Here is a 21491-nt window from a genome sequence, read left to right on the forward strand (position 1 = left end):
TTCTATATCTGAAAAAAGTGAATAAAAAGAAGCTGGAGTTCCTATTATTCTCAGCCAAGGATAAGCTACAACTTTTACTTTTTCAAGATGGATTTCAAGTTATCCTTGCTTTCCTGCATTAAGTGCAACATTTTTATGATTTGTTGTTTTCTTTTTTTTTTTTTGTACTGTGAACTTAATTTCTCCATGTTTTATTTGAGAACTTTGCATATTTTCCTAAAAGTAACTAGGCCGTAGTTTCTTTGCACTGTACTCCCCTCTAAAGCTACTGGGGGCTGGTTCCTTAGGTATGGACTTTTGATTTCTACATCAGTTTCTGTAATAGTCCTGTGTTTATATGGATTTTCTATTTTGTCTTGAATAAAATTTGCATTCATATTTATATTTCACTTAAATTTATGTGTAACTTTATATTTTTCTGGAAAATTATCTATTTCTTTCAAGTTTTCAAATTTGTTGGCAGAAAGATTTTCATAATTTTTAACATCGTTAAGGTATTCACTTCCACATTACCAATATTAGTTGCTGTGTATTTTTCTGTCTATATGAGTCTGGCTACATGTTTGTCCTACTTAGTTTTTTCAAAGAATCGGCTTTTGTTTTTGTTGATCTCTATTACATTTTTGTTTTTCATTTCATCAATACCTGCTCTTATCTTTTTTTTTTTTTAATTAAATTTATTGGGGTGACAATTGTTAGTAAAATTACATAGATTTCAGGTGTATGATTCTGTATTACATCATCTATAAATCCCATTGTGTGTTCATCACCCAGAGTCAGTTCTCCTTCCATCACCATATATTCGATCCCCCTTACCCTCATCTCCCACCCCCCACCCCTCTTATCTTTATTATTTACATTCTATACCTTCTTTGGGTTTAGTTTATTATTCTTTTTTCAAGCTTTTGAATTGAGCAATTAGTCCATTAACATGGATTCATTCTTTTTGTTTTCAGGGTTTTTAAAATTGTTTTTGCAGGAATAACTGAAAATGGATCAAAGACTATTTTTTTTTTAAATTAAAGTTTATTGGGGGTGACAATTGTCAGTCAAATTACATAGATTTCAGGTTACAATTTTGTAATACATCATCTATATATCACATTGTGCATTCACCACCCAGAGTCAGTTCTCATTCCATCACTGTATATTTGATCCTCTTTACCCTCATCTACACCCCCTTCCCCTTTACCCTCTGGTAACCACTAAACTATTGTCTGTGTCTATGAGTTTTGTTTCTTCATTTGTTTGCCTTCTTCTTTTGTTGTTTTCAGTTTTATATCCCACATATCAGTGAAATCATATGGTTCTCGACTTTTTCTGTCTGACTTATTTCGTTTAGCATGATAATGTCAAGATCCATCCACGTTGTCGTAAATGGTACTATTTCATCTTTTCTTATGGTAGAATAGTATTCCATTGTGTATATATACCACAACTTCTTTATTGAAAGACACTTTGGTTGTTTCCATGTCTTGGCCACTGTAAATAAAGTTGCAATGAACATTGGAGCACACTTGTCTTTATGGATAAATGTTTTCAGATTTTTTTGGTAGATACCCAGGAGAGGGATTGCTGAGTCACATGGTAATTCTATTCTTAATTTTTTGAGGAACCTCCATACTGCCTTCCATAACGGCTGCACCAATCTGCATTCCCATCATCAGTGTATGAGGGTTCCTTTTTCTCCACAGCCTCTCCAACACTTGTTACTATTTGTCTTGTTCATGATAGCCATTCTGATTGGGGTGAGGTGATATCTCATTGTGGTTTTTATTTGCATTTCTCTGATGATCAGTGATGTTGAGCATTTTTTCATATGTCTATTTGCCATTTGTATGTCCTCTTTGGAGAAATGTCTCTTCAGGTCCTCCGCCTATTTTTTCATTGGATTGTTTGTTTTTTTGTTGTTGAGTTGTATGAATTCCTTATATATTTTTGGTATTAACCCCTTATCAGAGGTGTTGTTTGCAAAAGTCTTCTCCCATTCAGTTGGTGGCCTCTTTATTTTGTCGTTGGTTTCTTTTGCTGTGCAGAAGCTTTTTAGTTTTATATAGTCCCATTCATTTATTTTAGCTTTTACTTCCCTTGCCTTTGGAGTCAAATTCATAAAATGCTCATGAACCCAAGGTCCATAAGTTTAGTACCTACCATGTTTCCCCGAAAATAAGACCTAGGTGGACCATCAGCTCCAATGAGTCTTTTGGAGCATAAAGTAATATAAGACCCAGTCTTATTTTAATATAATATAAGACATAAGTGTTATAAAACCTGGTCTTTATAATATAAAATAATATAATATAATGTAATATAATATAATATAGGGTCTTATATTAATTTTTTTTTTTTTTTAAGATTTTACTGGGGAATGGGAACAGGACTTTATTGGGGAACAGTGTGTACTTCCAGGACTTTTTTCCAAGTTAAATTGTTGTCCTTTCAATATTAGTTGTGGAGAGCGCAGCTCAGCTCCAGGTCCAGTTGCCGTGGCTAGTTGCAGGGGGTGCAGCCCACCATCCCTTGTGGGAGTCGAAGAATTGAATTGGCAACCTTGTGGTTGAGAGCCCACTGGCCCATGTGGGAATCGAACCGGCAGCCTTTGGAGTTAGGAGCATGGAGCTCTAATCGCCCGAGTCACTGGGCCGGCCCCCTTATATTAATTTTTGCTCCAAAAGACGCATTGGAACTGATGGTCTGGCTAGGTCTTATTTTTGGGGAAACACGGTATGTTTTCTTCTATGCAGTTTATTGTTTCCAGACTTATGTTTATGTCTTTGATCCATTTTGAGCTAATTTTGGTGCATGGTGACAGATAGCAATCTAGTTTCATTCTTTTGCATGTGGCTATCCAATTCTCCCAGCACCATTTATTGAAGAGGCTGTCTTTTCTTCATTGAATGTTTTTGGCTTCTTTGTTGAAATTTATCTGTCCATATTTATGTGGGTTTGTTTCTGGGTTCTCAATTCTATTCCATTGGTCTGGGTGTCTGTTTTTCTGTCAATACAATACTCTTTTGATTATTGTTGCCCTGTAGTACAAGCTGAAGTGTGATACCTCTTCCAGCACTGTTCTTTTTTCTTAGGATTGCCTGGCTATTCAGGGTCTTTTGTGATTCCATACAAACCTGATGATTTTTTGTTCTATTTCTTTAAAAAATGCCATTGGAATTTTGATGGGGATTGCATTGAATCTGTATATTGCTTTGGGTAATATGGCCATTTTAACTATGTTGATTCTTCCAATCCATGAGCACGGAATGTCTTTCCATTTCTTTGTGTCTTCTTCAATTTCTTTTAAAAATGTCATATAGTTTTCAGCATATAAGTCTTTCACATCCTTGGTTAAGTTTGTTCCTAGGTATTTTATTCTTTTTGTTGCAATTGTAAAAGGAATTGGTTTTGTCATTTCCTTTTCTGATATTTCATTGTTATTATATAGGAATGCAATGGACTTTTGTATGTTAATTCTATAGCCGGCAACTTTACTGTATTCGTTGATTGTTTCTAATAGCTTTTCGGTGGAGTCTTTAGGCTTTTCTATATACCGTTTTTTCCCCCAAAATAAGACCAGGTCTTATATTAATTTTTGCTCCAAAAGACTCATTAGGGCTTATGTTCAGGGGATGTCATCCCGAAAAATCATGCTAGGGCTTATTTTCTGGTTAGGTCTTATTTTCAGGGAAACACAGTATATCATCATATCATCTGCAAAAAGTGACAATTTAACTCCTTCATTCCCAATTTGGATGCCTTTTATTTCTTTCTCTTGCCTGGTTGCACTGGCTAGGACTTCAAATACTATGATGAAAAGCAGAGGTGATAGGGGACAGCTCTGTCGTGTTCCTGAATGTAGAGCAAAGGGCTTCAGTTTTTCACCATTAATTACAATATTAGCTGAGGGTTTGTCATATATGGCCTTTATTATGTTAAGGTATTTTCCTTCTATATCTATTTTATTAAGTGTTTTAATCATAAATGGATGTTGTGTCTTGTCAAATGCTTTTTCTGCATCTGATTTCTAATATAATCATATGATTTTTGTCCTTTATTTTGTGTATGTGGTGTATCACATTGATCAATTTGCATATGTTGAACTATCCTTGTGCCCCTGGGATGAACTCCACTTGGTCGTGATGAATAATCTTTTTAACGCATTGTTGCATTCGATTTGCTAGAATTTTGTTTAGGATTTTTGCATCGGTATTCATCAGAGATATTGGTCTATAGTTTTCTTTCTTTGTGTCATCCTTACCAGGTTTTGGTAGCAGGGTAATGTTGGCCTCATAAAATTAGTTAGGGAATATTGTCTCCTTCAATTTTTTGGAAAAGTTCCAGCAGATCAGGTATTAAATCCTCTTTGAATGTTTTGTAGAATTCACTAATGAAGCCATCTGGTCCTGGACTTTTGCTTTTGGGAAGGTTTCGGATGACTGATTCAATTTCCATACTGGTGATCGGTCTATTTAGATTTTCCAGTTCTTCATGATTCAGTCTAGAAAGGCTATATGTTTCTAAGAACCTTTTAATTTTATCTAAGTTAGTGAATTTGGTGTCATACAGTCCTTCATAGTATTCTTGGATGATCCTTTGTATTTCTGTGGCATCTGTGATAACGTCCCCTCTTTTGCTTCTGATTTTGTTTATTTGTGTCTTTTCTCTTTTTATCTTATTGAGGCTATTCAAGGGTTTGTCAATTTTATTAATCTTTTCCAAGAATCAGCTCTTTGTCACATTAATTTTTTCTGTTGTCTTTTTGTTCTTTATTTCATTTATTTCTGCTCTGATTTTTACTATTTCCTTCCTTCTGCTGACTTTGAGTTTAATTTGTTCTTTTTCTAGTTCTTTAAGGTGTAATGGGAGGTGGTTTATCTGGGATTTTTCTTCTTTCCTGAGATAGGCCAGTAATGATGTAAATTTCCCTCTTAAAACTGCTTTTGCTGCATCCCAAAAATTTTGGTAGATGTATTTTGGTAGATGTATTTTCATTGTCATTTGTTTCTATGTATCTTTTGATCTCTCCTCTCATTTCTTCTTTGACCCAGTTTTTAGTTAAAAGTATGTTGTTTAATCTCCACATATTTGTGGTTTTTCCTGCTTTCTTTTTGCAGTTGATATCCAATGTCAAAGCCTTGTGATCAGAGAATATGCTTGTTATGATTTCAATCTTCTTAAATTTGCTGAGGCTAATTTTGTGTCCCAATATATAGTCTATCCTTGAGAAGGTTCAATGTACACTAGAAAATAATGTATAGTCTGATGTTCTATGATGAAGTGCTCTATAAATGTAAATTATGTCCATTTCATCTAAAATGTCATTTAGGGCTGATATTTTTTTATTTATTTTCTGTTTGGATGATCTATCTATAGCTGTCAATGATGTATGTAGGTCCTCTACTATAATTGTGTTTTGGTCAATTTCTCCCTTTAATTCTGTTAGTAGTTACTTGGCATATTTCGGTGCTCCCTGATTGGGGGCATAAATATTGATGACTGATATGTCTTCTTGTTGTATAGTCCCCTTTATCATTGTGAAATGCTCATTTTTGTCTCTTGTTACCTTTTTTATCCTGAAGTCTGTTTCATCTGATAGCAGCATGGTTTCTCCTGATTTTCTCTGGATACCATTTGCTTGGAGTGTCAATTTCCACCCTTTCACTATGAGTCTATGTTTGTCTTTGTAGCTGAGATGTGTCTCTAGGAGGCAGCATATGGTTGGGTTTAGTTTTTTGATCCAATCTGCTACTCTGTGCCTTTTTATTGGTGAGTTCAGTAAATTTACATTTAGGGTTATTATTGATATGTGAAGATTTCCTATCATTCTACCTTTGGTTTTCTGGTAGGACGTTGTCTCCATTGTTTCGTTGCCTTTTTGTTGCTGTCTATTATTTCAGTGTGGTGGTATTCTATGATTTTTCCCTCTGTCTCTTTTATTTTGTTATATATTTTAGTTCTCGGATTTTTTTTTTTTTTTTTTTTTTTTTTTTAGTGGTTACCATTAAATTCATGTAAAAGAAAGTTTCATATTTAGAGTATTCCATTTTCTTCAGCATGCTTAGTTTCTCCATTCCCTTATGCCGGTTCAGACCTTTACTCCCTCCCCTTTTATATTTTTATCGTCACAAGTTATCCCTATTTGTGCTGGTCGAATAGCCTCCTTCAGTATTTCTTGTAGTGCAGGTCGTGTTTTAGAAAATTCCCTCAGCTTCTGTATGTCTGGAAAGGTCTTTATGCCTTCTTCATATCTAAAGGATATCTTTGTTGTATATATTATTGTTGGCTCATAATTTTTCTCTTTCAATAGTTTGAATATTTGGGTCCACTCCCTCCTGTCTTGTAGAGTTTTTGTTGAAAAATCTGATGATAACCTAAGGGTTTTCCTTTGTCGGTTACCATCTTCTTTTCCCTGGCTGCCTTGAGGATTCTTTCTTTGCCGTTAATTTTTGACGACCATGTGCCTTGGAGTAGGCCTGTTGGGGTTGAGGTAATTAGGTGTTTTATTTGCTTCTTGGGTTTGTAGATCCAGTTCTTTCCAGAAGTTTGGGAAGTTCTCATCGATTATTTGTTTGAATATGATCTCTTCCCTTCTCCTTTTCTTCTCATTCTGGTATGCCCATTATTCCTATATTGCTTTTTCTGATGGAGTCAGAGAGTTCTTATAGAGTTCTTTCATTTCTTTTAACTCTTAAGTTTCTCTCTTCTCCCATCTGTGTCATTTCCAGGTTTCTATCTTCGATGTCACTGATTCTTTCCTCCATCTGGTCAGCTCTATTACCTAAGCTGGTTATTTCATTCTTCATTTCTTTTATTGAGTTCTTAATCTCTTGAAATTCTATTTGGTTCTCTTTTAAAATTTCAATCTCTTTGGTAAAATATTCATTTTGTTCTTTGATTGTGTTTCTGAGATCATTAAACTGCTTGTCTGTGTTTTCTTGAATTTTGTTGAGTTTTCTTCAGAACTGCAATCTTAAATTCTCTGTCATTTGTGTCACATATTTCCATGTCTTTAAATTCATTTTCTGGAGACTTTTTATTTTCTTTCTGAGTTGTCTTGTTACCTTGGTTATTTATGGCAATTAGTGAATTATTATGTCTCTTCCTAGGCATCTACAGGAGTGGGTTCTGCAACAGGTTGGTAGGAAGTGGTCTTTCCTTTGCTTTCTAGTAGGTGTTGGTAGAATGCTTTATTTTCTTTCCAACTGCAGCCTTTAATTCTTTTTCACACTATAGTGTTATATTTTCTCCACACTATTCTGGCTTCTCACACAATAGGGGGATTTCCTGGAAGGTGAGCTCTCCTCTGTGAGCAGGTTGTCTGGGTCTCAGGGCACTGCCTCTGTTGGGGAATGTGGCAAGCTTCTGAAGTTCTAAAGCTGTTCCTGCACTAGATTCAGGGCCTGTGTGTTGCAGCGTCTCTGTCTACCCCTGTATTGATCAGCCCAGATGGGGGGCGGGGCAGGGTGGGTTGTGAGAAGTGGCTGTAAACAATGGCGGCAACCAATACCACAGCCCCCAGGGCTCCCTAGTTCTTCACCAGAACTAGTTGGGCTGTGAGTCTGTGGCTGTGGGCTGCAGTTCTCAGAACTGCAAATATTCTGTTTTTTTGATCTGACACTGCTACCATTCCACTTCTAGCCCTGGGAGGATGAGGGTGGGGCTAGCTCTAGGAGGGTGGGGAGGGGTTGGCTAGGCTCTGTGCCTAAGCCTTCTGCCCTCTGCTTGGCAGTGAGGGCTTAAACCACTGTTTTCACCCTTCTTCCCTCAGCCTTTGCTCTGAGGTCTCTGTGGTGAACGTTGGGTTCAGCCATATTTTATGCTGACCCCTCAGGTGAGACTGTGGACCATAAGGGGAGCCCTAGAAGTCCGAGTTCTTCCCTCTTCCATGGCTAGGATAGCTCCGGAATACAGGGATCTCGGAGCTCCAAGCTAGGTCTATGTCCTGTGGCTGCGCCGGCTGCGTCTCTGCACTTCCTGATTCCCTCCTCCCCCACTCACCCAATGTGCCCACCTTTAGATGATTTCAGTTGCACATCTCTTATGGAGATGCTAAGGGAGTCCTTTGTGGAATTATACCTAGTTGTTCAATTTGGTGCAAATTTCAGGGGAGATTTCAAGAGGCTCGCCTCACGCCACGATTTCTATGACATCATTTCTTTTTGTTTTTTAATACATACTTGAAGGCAATAAATTTTCCTTTAGGTACCACTTTTAATAGGCATTGAAGTGTTTTCACTTCCATTCTAAATTTTGTAGTTTCTATTATAGGTTTCTCTTAACCTGGAGTTATATAGGGTGCAATTTTAGTGTTTTTAAATATATTTATTGAAACATTTAAATGTGGATTTCTAATATAATTGCAAGTTTGTCAGAGAAAAATTCTCTGACATTTATTAACACTTCTTTTGTAGTTAATGAGTGGTCTTTTAAAAAAAAATCGTTGCGATTTTTTTTTTTTTTAAGACTTCCGGAAAAATGGCGGCGTGAGGTGAGCCTCTGTAAAACTCCCCTGGAATTTACAATGAATCAAACAACAAAAACTCCACAAAGGACTCCCTGCACAGCAGACAGGCAAGATGAAGAGGCCCACTACCGACTGAAATCACCTACAGGTGGGAGATTCGCCCGAGTGGAGGGAGGAGGAAAGGGAGAAGTGCGTGGAGACGGAGCCGCGCGGGCGCAGGACGCAGACCTAGCTCAGTGCTCCGAGCTCGCTGCTTTCCTGGAACCACCGCAGCTGCGGGAGAGGGAAGAACTCGGACTGCTAGGGCTCCGCTTGTGGTCCACAGGGCTGAGGGGACAGCATATACCACGGCTGAACCCAATGCTCACGGCAGAGACCTCAGAGAAAAGACTGAGGGAAAAAGGCTGAAAACGGTGGTTTAAGCCCTCACTGCCGAGCAGAGAACGGAGCCTTAGGCACTGAGACTAGCCGCCCCCTCCCACCCCTCCCAGAGCTCGCCCCACCCCCACCTGCCTGATGCTAGAAGCGAAACAGTAGCAGTGTCAGATCAAAACAACAGAAAATCTGCAGTTTTGAGAACTGTGGGCCGCAGACACAAATTCACAGCCCAACTAGTTCCGGCAAAGGGGAGGGAGCCGTGGAAACAGGACCGGCTGCGGTGGTGGTTGTCGCCATTGCTCTGGGCCACCTCTCACAACTTACCCCGCCCCTGGCCCCACCTATCTGGGTGGATCCCTGCAGGAGTAAACAGAACTGCTGAAACATACGGGCTCTGAATCAGGAGCTGGAAGAGCTTTGGAACATCAAAAGCTCTCCGCATACCCACCGGGACACTGCGCCCTGTGACCTAGACGAACTATTAACAGAGGAGAAGCCCGTCTCCCAGGGAATCCCCCCATTGTGTGAGAAGCAGGAATAGTGCAGAGAAAACAGCACTACCATGTGGGAGAAGAAAAATAAGTTGTAGTTGGAGAAATAATAAGACATTCTACCAACAAGTACTGGAAAACAAAAGAAAGACCTCTTCCTATCAACCTGTTGCAGAAATCACTCCTGTAGATGTCTAGGAAGAGAAATAGTAAACCAGTAATCGCCATGAATAACCAAGGCAACAAGATAGCTCAGAAAGAAAGTGAAAAATCTCCAGAGAAGGCACTTAAAGATACAGAAATATGTGACTTAAGTGACAGAGAATTCAAGATTGCAGTTCTGAAAAACTCAACGAGATACAAGAAAACACAGATAGGCAGTTAAATGAACTCAGAAACTCAATCAAAGAACAGCATGAGCATTTTACGAAAGAGATTGAAATTTTAAAAAAGAACCAAATAGAATTTCTGGAGATTAAGAATTCAATAGAAGAAATTAAGAATGAAATAACCAGCTTAGGTAGTAGAGTTGACCAGATGGAGGAAAGAATCAGTGACATCGAAGATAGAAACCTGGAAATGACACAGATAGAAGAAGAAAGAGACTTGAGACTTAAAAGAAATGAAAGAACTCTACAAGAACTTTCTGACTCCATCAGAAAGAGCAATATAAGAATAATGGGCATACCAGAAGGAGAAGAAAGAGAGAAGGGAACAGAGAATATATTGAAACAAATTGTCGATGAGAACTTCCCAAATTTGTGGACAGAACTGGACCCTCGAATCCAAGAAGCAAATAGAACACCTAGTTACCTCAATCCCAACAGGCCTTCTCCAAGGCACATTGTATTGAAGCTGTCTAAAATCAACGACAAAGAAAGAATCCTCAAGGCAGCCAGGGAAAAGAAGACGGTAACTTACAAAGGAAAGCCCATTAGATTATCATCAGATTTTTCAGCAGAAACTCTACAAGCCAGGAGGAGTGGAACCAAATATTCAAACTATTGAAAGAGAGAAATCATGAGCCAAGAATAATATATCCAGCAAAGATATCCTTTAGATATGAAGGAGGAATAAAGACCTTTCCAGACATACAGAAGCTGAGGGAATTTTCTAATACACGACCTGCACTACAAGAAATACTAAAGGAGGCTATTCGACCACCATCAACAGGGACAATTTGTGGCAACCAAAACTCAAAAAGGGGGAGAGTAAAGGCCTGAACCGGAATATGGGAATGGAGAAAGTAAGCGTGCTGAAGAAAATGGAATACTCTAAATATCAAACTTTCTTTTACATAAACTTAAGGGTAACCACTCAAAATAAATCCAGAATTGAAATATATACTGAAATAAAAGAAGAAACAGAGGGAAACATCATAGAATACCACCACACAGAAATAATAGACAACAACAAAAGGCAAAGAAACAATGGAGACACAGCCTTACCAGAAAACTAAAGATAGAATGATAGGAAATCCTCACATATCAATAATCACCCTAAATGTAAATGGACTGAACTCACCAATAAAAAGGCACAGAGTAGCAGATTGGATCAAAAAACTAAACCCAACCATATGCTGTCTCCAAGAGACACATCTCAGCTACAAGGACAAGCATAGACTCAAAGTGAAAGGGTGGAAATTGACACTCCAAGCAAATGGTGCCCAGAGAAAATCAGGTGTAGCGATAATGATATCAGATGAAACAGACTTCAAGGTGAAAAAGATAACAAGAGACAAAGATGGACATTTCATAATGGTGAAAAGGACTGTACAACAAGAAGACATAACAGTCATCAATATTTATGCCCCCAATCAGGGAACACCAAAACACACCAAGCAACTATTAACAGAACTAAAGGGAGAAATTGACCAAAACACAATTATACTTGGGGACTTAAATACATCATTGACAACTATGGATAGATCATCCAAACAAAATAAATAACGAAATAGTAGCCCTAAATGGCACATTAGATGAAATGGACATAATTGTCATTTATAGAGCACTTCATCCTAAAACATCAGACTATACATTCTTTTCTAGTGTACATGGAACATTGTCAAGGATAGACCATATATTGGGACATAAAATCAGTCTCAACAAATTTAAGAAGATTGAAATCATACCATGCATATTCTCTGATCACAAGGCTTTGAAATTGGATATCAACTGTAAAAAGAAAGCGGAAAAACACAAATACATGGAGATTAAACAACATACTTTTAAAGAAGGACTGGGTCAAAGAAGAAATTAGAGGAGAGATCAAAAGATACATAGAAACAAATGACAATGAAAATACATCCTACCAAAATTTTTGGGATGCAGCGAAAGCAGTTTTAAGAGGGAAATTTATCTCATTACAGGCCTATCTCAAGAAACAAGAAAACTCCCAAATAAATAACCTCATGTTACACCTTAAAGAACTAGAAAAAGAAGAACAAGTAAAACCCAAGGTCAGCAGAAGAAAGGAAATAATAAAAATTAGAGCAGAACTAAATGAAATAGAGAACAAAAAGACAATAGAAAAAATTAATGTGACAAAGAGCTGGTTCTTTGAAAAGATTAACAAAATTGACAAGCCCTTGGCTAGACTTACTAAGATAAAAATAGAGAAGACACTGATTAACAAAATCAGAAACGTAAAAGGGGAAGTTATCACGGACACCACAGAAATACAAAGGATCATCCAAGAATACTATGAAGGACTATATGCCACCAAATTCAACAACCTAGAAGAAATGGACAAGTTCTTAGAAACATATAGCCTTCCAAGGCTGAACCATGAAGAACTGGAAAATCTAAACAGACCGATCACCAGTAACGAAATTGAATCAGTCATCCAAAACCTTCCCAAAAGCAAAAGTCCGGGACCAGATGGCTTCACTAGTGAATTCTACCAAACCTTCAAAGAGGATCTAATACCAATTCTGCACAAACTCTTCCAAAAATTGAAGAAGAGACAGTACTCCCTAACTCATTTTATGAGGCCAACATTACCCTGATACCAAAACCTGGTAAGGACAGCACAAAAAAAGAAAACTACAGACCAATATCTCTAATGAATACCGATGCAAAAATCCTAAATAAAATTCTAGCAAATCGAATACAACAATGCATTAAAAAGATTATTCATCACGACCAAGTGGGGTTCATCCTCGGGCACAAGGATGGTTCAACATACGAATCCATCAATGTGATACATCACATAAACAAAATAAAGGACAAAAATCATATGATTATATCAATTGATGCAGAAAAAGCATTTGACAAGATACAACATCCATTTATGATTAAAACACTTAATAAAATGGGTATAGAAGGAAAATACCTTAACATAATAAAGGCCATATATGACAAGCCCTCTGCTAATCTCATAATTAATGGAGAAAAACTGGAGCCCTTTGCTCTACGTTCAGGAACACGACAGGGATGTCCCCTATCACCTCTGCTTTTCAACATCGTGTTGGAAGTCCTTGCCAGAGCAATCAGGCAAGAGAAAGAAATAAAAGGCATCCAAATTGGGAATGAAGAAGTTAAATTATCACTCTTTGCAGATGACATGATGCTATATATAGAAAACCCTAAAGACTCTACCAAAAAGCTATTAGAAACAATCAACGAATACAGTAAAGTTGCCAGCTACAAAATCAACTCACAAAAGTCCATTGCCTTCCTATATACTAACAATGAAATCTCAGAAAAAGAAATACAAAAAACAATTCCTTTTGCAATTGCAGCAAAAAGAATAAAATACCTAGGAATAAACTTAACCAAGGATGTGAAAGACCTATATGCTGAAAACTATAAGACATTTTTGAAAGAAATTGAAGAAGACACAAAGAAATGGAAAGACATTCCGTGCTCATGGATTGGAAGAATCAACATAGTTAAAATGGCCATATTACCCAAAGCAATATACAGATTCAATGCAATCCCCATCAAAATCCCAATGGCATATTTTAAAGAAATAGAACAAAAATCATCAGATTTGTTTGGAACCACAAAAGACCCCGAATAGCCAAAGCAATCTTAAGAAAAAGAACAATAATGGAGGTATCACACTTCCTGACTTTGGCTTGTACTACAGGGCTACAATAATCAAAACAGCATGGTATTGGCAGAAAAACAGACACATAGACCAATGGAATAGAATTGAGAACCCAGAAATAAAACCACATAAATATGGACAGATAATTTTTGACAAAGAAGCTAAAACATACAATGGAGCAAAGACAGCCTCTTCAATAAATGGTGCTGGGAGAATTGGATAGCCACGCAAAAGAATGAAACTGGACTGCTATTTGTCACCATGTACCAAAGTTAATTCAAAATGGATCAAAGACTTAAGCATAAGACCTGACACAATAAACTGCATAGAAGAAAACATAGGTACTAAACTTATGGACCTTGGGTTCAAAGAGCATTTTATGAACTTGACTCCAAAGGCAATGGAAGTAAAAGCTAAAATAAACGAATGGGACTATATGAAACTTAAAAGCTTCTGCACAGCAAAAGAAACCATTGACAAAATAAAGAGGCCACCAACTGAATGGGAGAAGATTTTTGCAAACAGTGCCTCCGATAAGGGGCTAGTATCCAGAATATACAAGGAACTCATGCAACTCAACAACAAAAAACAAACAACCCAATTGAAAAATGGGCAGAGGACTTGAAGAGACATTTCTCCAAAGAGGACATACAAATGGCAAATAGACATATGAAAAATGCTCAACATCACTAATCATCAGAGAAATGCAAATCAAAACCACAATGAGATATCACCTCACCCCAGTCAGAATGGCTATCATCAACAAGACAAATAGTAACAAATGTTGGAGAGGCTGTGGAGAAAAAGGAACCCTCATACACTGTTGGTGGGAATGCAGACTGGTGCAGCCGTTATGGAAGGCAGTGTGGAGGTTCCTCAAAGAATTACGAATAGAATTGCCATATGACCCAGCAATCCCTCTCCTGGGTATCTACCCAAAAATCTGAAAACATTTAGAGATAAAGACACGTGTGCTCCAATGTTCATTGCAGCTTTGTTTACGTGGCCAAGACATGGAAACAACCAAAATGTCCTTCGATAGATGAATGGATAAAGAAGTTGTGGTATATATACACAATGGAATACTATTCGGCAGTAAGAAAAGATGATATAGGAACATTTGTGACAACATGGATGGATCTTGAGAGAGTAATGCTGAGCGAAACAAGTCAGACAGAAAAAGCAGAGAACCATGTGATTTCACTGATATGTGGTATATAAACCAAAAACAACAAAAGAACACGACAAACAAATGAGAAACAGAAACTCATAGACACAGACAATAGTTTAGTGGTTGCCAGGGGGTAAGGGGGGTGGGGGGTAGGGGTGTGGGAGATGAGGGTAAGGGGGATAGAATATATGGTGATGGAAGGAGAACTGACTCTGGGTGATGAACACACAATGGGATTTATAGATGATGTAATACAGAATTGTACACCTGAAATCTATGTAATTTTACTAACAATTGTCACCCCAATAAATTTAATTAAAAAAAACAACAAAACAAAACAAAAAAATCTTTGCTGTGTATTTGAAAGAGTGTATTTTTCTTCCTTGGGTAAGTAATATTTATATTTATTATATAATATTATATTATGCTCTTAAGTTTCATTGCGTAAAACATTTATAGGATACATAACTTTTGTTGATTTAGCTATTAATTAATCTATTAATTTCTCAGAGAGGCATGTCACATCCCCTACTATGATTATAGATTTGTCAATTTCTTCATAATTTTGAACACTTTTTCTTTGGGGGAGGGCAATTATGTTGGTTCATGATTGCTGTATCTTTTTGATGGATTATATTATGATGCAAAATTAACTGTGGTTTTTGCAATTATTTTTAACCTTTTAAACTGCAATTACTTTTGCACCAGCCTAATACTTTATAATTTACAGATATGGTGTCCTTGTCACAAATGATTTATCGTTCAAACATTACATTTTTATTTCAGTGCCTGAATAAAAAAAGTCAACCCTTTTATTGGTAGTACTCAGCAGACAGAAATGGTGGCAAACATTGGGAGAAGGGGGACATTTGCTTCAGGCTACTCTGGGTGCAATAGATCCTTTCCCAGAGCAGGCAGCAACGTTTGTAATAGGCACTGTCACTGACTGACTTCTCTCTCTGTCTCTCTCTGTCTCTCTCTCTCTCTCTCTCTCTCTCTCTCTCTCTCTCTCTGTATCTTACTATAAATGCAGAGGCTCCAATAGGTTTCTGAAACATAACAAACCTTGAGTGGCTAGCGACCCCACACCCTTCTGGGATCAGAGTGGCCACATTGCACATGTGGGCTCCTTGATGGCCCAGGGCTCTGCTGCTGCTCATGTTGCTGTTGTTGGAGCCGGGAATCATCAGGGTTGTTTTCTCTTGGTAATCTTTACAGCCAGTGATACTATTTGGACACTTTGCCTGTTGAAGCATGGATCAGTTTTGTAGGAACTGACAAGATTCATTTCATAAGCCTGTCCCTTTGAGTGGGGGAAAAGAAAAGCAAGTCCATTGGAGAGTATCTGATTTGGCACTGGCTACTGTTTTGCTACAGCAGGGGCTGCGAAAGGAGGTCTCTCAGCAGGTCCTTAGTGAACATCCACAGGCCCAATGGGGAATGGTCCAGGATTCCTTACTTCTGTTATATTCGCATGGAGACTCTCAACTCATCGAGGTCCACTCAGCAAGCATCTTGGACAAGTGGTTCTGGTAGAAACAAGGACTCGACCAATCTTACGAGAGATGGAGCATTTTCAAATGACATAATGATTTTATTTTTCTTAAAATAAACGAAAATATTAACCATTTTTTATAAGGTATACTGACCTCAGACCAAAAAAATAAAATAAAATAAAAAGAGTTAAAGCAGATATTTCATGAGCATCCTTGATTTTGGTAGCAGGCTGTCTTGGTTTGGTTTCTCCTAAGATGAGATCTTGATAGGAGGACTTAAGTCCAATAGTTATTTGGGTGGGGTAGGGAATTCCAGGAAGGACTGGGGATGTGATACTAAGAAAGGGAGGCAGCCAACACTACTGAGCCAGTTACCACAGCTGATAGCTGGGGTGGCACCACAGGAAAACAGAAAATCTGGGGAAATGGTATGAAATTTACACCTCCTGCTGATCTGAGGTGGAAGATTCTGGATTAAGAGTGGCCTGTGAAGAGAAGCTTCTGGGGTTATTAATTGTCTGCCACCTGGGGCTGACACATACATGCTCTCAGATCCAGAACAAAGCTTTTGGGCACAGAGAAGCCAGTACTTGCCCTTGGAAGTCAGCTGAGTGCTGCGAAAGGTCCCCATGGTTTTGCACAGGCCCAAACGCAGGAGACTCACAGGAACACCATAAGATGGGTGCAGTATTCACCTGAAGATTGTTTCCATATGGAGTGGCCCGGGCCGCTTTTCAGATGTCTCTTTTCTTCTTTGAAGAAGTATCTCTCTAAGGGTTGGGTTTCTGTACCGGGTGGTACAGGCCAGATGAATTTAGTTTTGCCCAGCACACATTAATGGACTGGTCTGCACCAGCTCTGTGCTCCTACTCAAGGCCGGCAGGTGAATGTACTCAGGGCTGTGGCTGGAGGATGGGGCTCTAGTGAGGGGAGTGGAGGCATCTATAGAGGCGGAGTTTCCACTGTGGATGTGCTATTAGGGGCGCAGGCACAAGTGGGAGGATCACCAAGCTGACTAGAGAAGCCAGGGCAATAAAGACAGAGATGTTGTAGTGGTGGGAGTGGCATGGGCAAAGGCACAGAGGCAGGATGGTACGGAGCGTGCCAAGGAAATTGTGTATCTGTCACCTGGAGCACACAGAGCGGTGTCTGCAGTGTTACTGATGTGGGTGGATTTCTGTTCAGGAACCTGGCTAGACCTTGTGGGACACAAGAATAGTGAGGGGTCACGGTTAGATTTACATGTAAGAAGAACCATTTAGGGCATCCCATGCATACAGTTAGAAGGGCCAGACTGTTTGATACAGTCAGGTCACCACTCCAGATGCTTGGGCCACGTGGATGGGTGGCTGTACCAATCTCTCCAGCCCTGGCTGAAGACTACACTTTGGAAAACTTGCTCCCTGGAGCAATGTTGTGCTTAGGCCCAACAACTGGTGCTCTAGCCAGAACTCCACAGCTCAGAAGTCCCCCTCTGTTCTCCTGGCTGTGCTCTTTTCACAGGGCAAGGGGTACCAATGCCATGGAGGCATGCTCCCCCAGAGCCCATGCCCCCTCTTCTAGGCCACGGTCCTGGTCTTCAGGCCCGGAAGCCTCTGCTCAAGCTCCTCTGAGCGTACTTCTCCACCAAGCCACCCATAGGACTGAAAGGTGTAACCCCTCCTCCCTCCGTAGGTGCTTTTCAAGGGGACAGGAGGGACAGAGCTTGTGTACATTACCCTGAGCAGGCAGGATGGAGGAAGGCAGGAAGAAGAGAGGAGGACAGGCCACCACTAACTCTTGCCCCAGGTCCTGCCCACAGGAAGGGTGGGGGACCTGCCTTAGGGCTTAGGGGAAGGAGACTCTGCACCAGGGCCAGCCTACTTGTCTTCTTCCAGCCCTGGCAGTGCCACTTGCACCTGTTTTAGTCACAGTCTTTAGGGTAAGACACAGTTTGAATAATCACTCTGAGGCAGAAAAAAAATACATTTGCAAAACCACTGGGCTGAATAACCTTCCCAGGGCTTTTCCAAGTAGAAAACTCAATTTGAAAAGGTTTAGCAAGAGCTGAATAGGAATGTCATCAAAGCATCTCCACCCCTGCGTTTCTCCAGCCACTGCTGAATTTTTATCAACAAAGCGCGGCTTGTCTTCTCCACATTTCGGAAACATTTTGAGGAGCTTTTGATCTCATCGTCACCACCTTTCACTCTGATTTCTTGTCCCCTGAATTCCTTATGGTTTTCACAATTTGTCTTCTGTAGTGATTCTCTGTTTTTTTCTCAGTGTCAACTTCAAGTTGGGACAAAGCCCTTTTTCCTTCAAGTCCCCAGGCAACTGCAACTCAGGCTGCTGTGGCAGCACTGCGAATGTTGGGCTGATCCGGGGGATGGGTAATGTGTGAGCAGCTGAGCACCAGGGGTGGTAGGCATCAGGGTTCTTTCCTTGCTCACTCACCCCAGAAGGGATTATACACTCACTGACTTCCTTTTCAGGGTTTTGTCTGCTGTGTTGCTCAGAACTGCCTCTCTCCTCCTATTCGGCCACAAACCACCTTACATCTCCTGCCTTCTTCCTGTTTGCTAGAAAACTAATTTCTTTTCTTTCTTTATTCTTTATAACAAACCTGCTGTATGTTATCTTAAACACAAAGGCAGCTCCTGTGTGAGAAAGGCATTGACTCATCCCTGGAACACAGCATCTACCCTTTTCCATGGAACATTCCTTTCTTCCTGCCTCTGGGACCTGAAACCTCATGCTGACTGCTACGTTGTTTCATCCCCTGGTGCCCGTCACCCCTGCTGATGCCAGCTCTGCAGGTTCTCTCTCTGTGCCCAACCTGCTTTCTGGAGATGCCCGTTCCCTGGTGTTGATTTACTCCAGGTACCTGGGGTTTGTATGATGAGCCCTGTCTCTTCTGCCTAGAAAAAATAATTAAAATTAAACCTAGCATATATATGCATAATGGAATATTATTCAGTCATAAAAAGGAAGGAGATCCTGCCATTTGTGACAACATGGGTGGACCTTGAGGGTTTTATGCTAAGTGACATAAGTCAGACAGAGAAAGACAAATACTGAATAATTTCACTTACATATGGAATCTAAAACAAAACAAAGCAAAACAAAAAACAAACTTATAGAAAAAGAGATCAGATTTGTGGTTACCAGATGCAGAGGGTAGGGGGAGGGGATATTGGATGAAGGTGGTCAAAAGGCACAAACTTCCAGCTAGAAGATCAATTAAGTACTGGGGATGTCATGTACAGCTTGATGACTATAGTTAACACTGTAGTATATTTGAAAGTTGCTAAGAGAGTAGATCTTTAAAGTTCTCATCACAAGGGAATAATTTTTTTTGTAATTATATGAGGAGATGGATGTTAACTAAATTTATTGTGGTTTAGTTTTTTTGGAATAATGTAGGTCAAGTCATTATACAGTACACAGTAAACTTACAAAGAGCTGTATGCCAACTATATCTCAATAAAACTGAAAAAAGTTAAACCTAGGGTGGGAGCTCATTTTTGGAGCTGAAGGCAACGCATCCAGGAAAGGGCCAAAAGAACAATGGAATCCGGTGTTTTTAAAGCCTGTCAGGAGTTAAACCCTGGTTCTAAACTCCAGCCCCTACCAGAATCTCAGCAGCAAAATTTACCTAAAAGGGAGTGCAAATCCTCTGTATAAAATGCTAGAACTGCTAAAATTCCTCTCTTTGCCAAAACCTCTATTACCTTTCATCTATTCCTTAAAATCTCTCTGGTCCTTCTTCCTTTCAAGGAAGATGCCTCACATACTGTTCATGCTCATCCACACCGAGACACATTTACTGTTTGTACGCATGTACCACAGCCATCCTGAGTGGCACTGCCAGACCTGTGGTTCCCATTCTCTGCAGCTTACACCTGAGACCTCTGGAGCCACCTCCCATGTTAGCACAGTGCTGGTGGGAGGGGCAGTCCAGACTCCACAGAGCAGCGTTTGGGGTCTTAGTGAAGTGCACTCCTCACCAGCACCTCAACTTATAGACTGTTTCTTTCCTCCTGGAAAGTTGTCTGCTTAAACACAGCACAGGGAGCCCCAGGAACATGAGGAAGAATGGCACCCTGTGTCACGAACGAGCCCAAAGGCCAGCGGGGAGATTGATGACCCCCTTATTACCCCCATGTCCAAGCTCTTCTCAGTACAATCTGGGCTTGCCCCTGTGCCCTGGCTTAGATGACTAAAGTCTGCCTTCACCCCAAGCTCTGTTTCCCTCACCACTCCCAGAATTGATAGCTGGAATTTTCTGTTGCTTCCTGTGCCTAAGGATTGGTCTTGGGAACATGCCTGAGCCCCAAGTCCTTGAACTAACATCCTGCCCTGTAGTTTCCGGGTTCCACTCAGCCCCCTTCCCAAGACAAATTTTATTATACCCCAGCTGGTCGTTCTGCCTCCTACTTTATTAATCTATCAACACCCCACTGACCAACGAATCTTCATAAAACCTCAAAACATAGCCTTATGTCAAGAAGGCATTTTAGAACAGAACCACCCTAGCCATTATGATCCTGCCTTTTTCCTGCTCAGAAATCTTCAATGCCCTCCCCTAGTCAACCAACTAAAGCCCAAATCCCTATAAATCAAACAGGCCTTCAACAACCTGATTTTCCTGTAACTTTATCTCTTTGTAAAGTTTTGTTGTAATTAATCTGGTGGCAAAATATTTTGCTGCAGAAAACTGGATACGCATAAAGCATCTAGAAAAGTGCCCAGCACAAAGAAGCAACCACATAATTGTTTATTAGCACAGCTCCACAATCCCTTATTTGAAACCCCTGTGTTTCAGAATTCAGAAATTTTCAGATTTTAGAAAGGGAATATGATACATATGACATATATTATATAGAACTTACAGCAAGGTATGGGGCTTCACCCCATAAGCAAACATGTTAATATTTCTGCAGAGAAACGTATGGATGGTCATACTAAGTAGGATATATAAAGACTATAAATAGCCTCATGGTGATTCAGGTCCCATTTTGCTGCCAAGTGAAGTACGAAAATCTGGTGTTTCAATACTTCGTGAATTTCAGACTGCTGGCAAGAACACCATGTGTGTGTTCCGTTATTATCACTGTGAGCTGGGAGGCTGAGGCAGGGTGGCCAAAGGGAGGTGAAAGGACACCAGCTGGGGCTTAAAGGATGGTAGGCCCCAGATAATGGGCAGGTCAGAGAATGTTCTGGGCAGGGGGCCTGGAGGACAGAGGGCTGAGGGAGGGCAGCTGCTCATTGGGCAAGGGCCCATATGCTGGGGACCAGGAAGGCGCACCAGAGATGCATTGTCTTGGGTAACCAGGGTTACTCTGGGGAGTATAAACATTTGGCACAGCCAGGCCCTGCTGAGGGATGCTTGCTGTGCCAGAGACAGGCTGTTCTGGAGAGCCAGCATCTCAGAGTGTCACTTGGCCATTCAAAGTTTGGTT

Source organism: Rhinolophus sinicus, linkage group LG09, assembly GCF_036562045.2.
Source record: "Rhinolophus sinicus isolate RSC01 linkage group LG09, ASM3656204v1, whole genome shotgun sequence".
NCBI lineage: Eukaryota > Metazoa > Chordata > Mammalia > Chiroptera > Rhinolophidae > Rhinolophus > Rhinolophus sinicus.